The sequence below is a fragment of the Brachyhypopomus gauderio genome, chromosome 21 (assembly GCF_052324685.1).
Source record: "Brachyhypopomus gauderio isolate BG-103 chromosome 21, BGAUD_0.2, whole genome shotgun sequence".
Taxonomy (NCBI): domain Eukaryota; kingdom Metazoa; phylum Chordata; class Actinopteri; order Gymnotiformes; family Hypopomidae; genus Brachyhypopomus; species Brachyhypopomus gauderio.
The window spans coordinates 6,522,884-6,525,810 of NC_135231.1; the positions used below are offsets into that span (position 1 = coordinate 6,522,884).

The window sequence follows — 2,927 nt, forward strand, 5'->3', positions numbered from 1 at the left end:
TTGCACTGGTGGTAGTTGTTGTTTTTTTATTTTAATTTTTTATTTATTATTAATATTTAAAAGTTGTTCTCTGCACTACGTTATGTAAAATAGTTTTAAAATATTTTTTGTGCAACACCTTTATATTTATTGCTTGTTATATGGTAATATTTAAGTCATTTGCTTTTTATTTGTTTCTTTAATAGTGACACAATCAACACAATGATTGATGATGCAGGGGGCACCAACCAAAATCTCGCCTAGGGCACCACATTGGTCAGGGCCGGCTCTGCTCCCGGGGCTTCAGCCCCGAATGATTATCCAGTAGCCCCGAACCTTTTCGCTCAGCTGTACTATTAATGAAGAGGCCAATGCTGCTGTGAGAATAGGAAATCTCTTAACGCCAATCATAGTGCCGCTTCAAGGATAAAGTTCCGCCTTTCAGGAGAAACAGCCAATCAGCTTGCTGGTTTTGCGGGCGCGGAGGAGAGCCCACCCCCACCCCCGTGGTGGCGCGCACATGCACGTGCGCACATTTTTGGCAGCAGGTTGCAGGTAGCTGACGGTGAAAGAAAATTGATATGCGGCGTTTTTTCAAGGAGAAAGGTAACGGTAGTTAACTATGTAAACTGTGATGACATTGTTTGTGGAGCTATCTGATAGCTGGTTAAAAACACACCTAATCAACACACACAGATCAAACCCACTGTGCTTAATACATTAACATTTATGGCATTTAGCATAAATACAGCTTGTCACTAGTCAGCTTCGGAATTAGTTAGCTAACCTAGTTAGTTAACCTATCTAGCTAGTTAACCTAGATAGCTTAGGTAGTGAAGGTTTGAAGAAAAAAAAAACTTATATAGCTAGTTATGTTATAGGTAGTTATAGTTAGTATGTTCAACATGCCCTGGTGTACCTGATAAGCTAATAACTATTTCATTTTCAAACTGTGTTTTATAATTTAATAAAAATCCATTTAGTTAACTAGCAGTTAACTAGTTAGCTAGAAGGTGGACGTTGCGGATAGCCAGAATTTAGTACAATACTTTATGATGGTAGTTTAAAGCAGTTTCTTAACATTGGTCACTGCCCAAAAATTGTGTGTTTTCCACTGGAGCCAACTGATCAGCTAATAAACAATCCTTTATTGAGTTTACACAGCGCAGCATATCACCACTTACTTTATCAAGTGCTTTTAAAAGAAAACTTTAGAATATGCATAAATGAATTAATGTTGCAAAAAATTATTTACTTTTAATAGTTGAGGGTTAGGGTTTGTTAGAGTTTGTTCAATTCTCAAGTATTGTGGTGTAAGTTATTTCCTAATACAAAGAGAACTTGAGAGGAGAGAACTGGAGAGGAGAACAGACAACAGGAGAGGAGAGCAGAGCAGAGGACAGGAGAACAGAGACCAGGAGAGGAGAGAACAGGAGAGGAGATGAGAACAGACAACAGGAGAGGAGAACAGAAGAGAACAGACAACAGGAGAGGAGAGCAGAGGAGATTAGATGAGAACAACACAGACAACAGGAGAGGAGAGCAGAGCAGAGGACAGGAGAACAGAGACCTGGAGAGGAGAGAACAGGAGAGGAGATGAGAACAGACAACAGGAGAGGAGAACAGAAGAGAAGAGAACAGACAACAGGAGAGGAAAGAGGAGAGAACAGGAGAGGAGAACAGAGTAGAACTGGAGAGGAGAGGAGATGGGAGAAGACAATACAAGCGGTATGGAAAATAATGCCTAATAGACACATTATTAATAAAATACACGTTTTTAGTACGAAGACTAGCAAGATAATGCCAGATGTAGTTTGTTTTAGCACAGTCTTTTATATTTAAAATATTGTTTCCAGCTTTATTTTAAGCATGCTTTCCTGAATTACTATTTAACAGGGTAGAAGAGAGGGTGGAGAGAGAGGAAATATGAAATGTGGAGAGACCTGAAATGAACTGAACTGATCAGGACTGGACTGATCTAAAGAAAGAACAGGTTAGGAGAAGAAAGACTGTGCAAAAACTTACAGGTTAGATAATAAGTAATTCTTAAAGAGTATTAATTGTGTAGACCCCTTAGCACTAATAATTATTAATATTTATTTCAATAATTTGTTTCAGTGTGTCATAAAAGGTAAAATAATAATTTAGAAACAAGTGAATTGTTTACATTATTACACAGTTGCATGAAATCCAACATGAAATATAAATTAATTATATATATATATAATTAATTGGGCTGAGCCCCGGATCTTTACATACCCAGGCAACGCCCCTGATCTGATTTACCAAGAGGTGAGCGTGACTTTGAGATGTATGCTTTTGGTATGTTGCCATAACCCTTGTCCAGTATACTGTTCATTCTGGTGGCTGTTGTGACGTATTGCTGTAGATTAGGCAAATATATTGTGATGTCACATTTATTGAAATCTCCCATAATAAATACTGGTTGATCTCCAGTTCTATTTACAGCCCTGTTAAAACTGTCCACTATGCGTTCAGCAGCAAGGTTAAAGTCAGGCCCTGGTACATACACCAGAATAACAGTGATTTGGGAGAACTCACGTGGGAGATAATGTGGTCTAAAAGACACTGTTAAAAGTTCATAGTGTCTCCAACTCTGTCTCTCTCACTGTGTAATTGGTTGCCCACTTACTGTTTACTGCCATACAGAGACCGCCTCCCAGTAGCGTAGCGCAGCGCCCCCTCCAGCTTAATTAAGTTAAGCACGTAGTCGTCTGTAACTGCACCTCAAGTTGTCCAATTAGACTGTTTATTTCCTCTTTTATTCTGTCATGAAAAGACATTTCTGCTGCTTTCAAGTCCAACTACAAGCGATTGCTTCTGACTGGAGTCTAAGCCCCGCCCCAAATTCAGGCGAGCGTTCCTATTGGAGAGTGATTAAATTTCATTCTGGCACGATTACAGCTTCGCAGAGACACACAGTGGAA

At 39.2% G+C, this 2,927-nt stretch overlaps 1 long non-coding RNA gene across 1 annotated transcript; it reads left to right on the forward strand.

Annotated features, from left to right (window-relative positions):
• Positions 1-502: 502 nt before the first annotated feature.
• Positions 503-1,959, forward strand: LOC143485268 (uncharacterized). The gene is made up of 3 exons (XR_013122833.1): positions 503-585; positions 1,316-1,707; positions 1,876-1,959. It is a non-coding gene; the product is annotated as an uncharacterized LOC143485268 (long non-coding RNA).
• Positions 1,960-2,927: the final 968 nt, after the last annotated feature.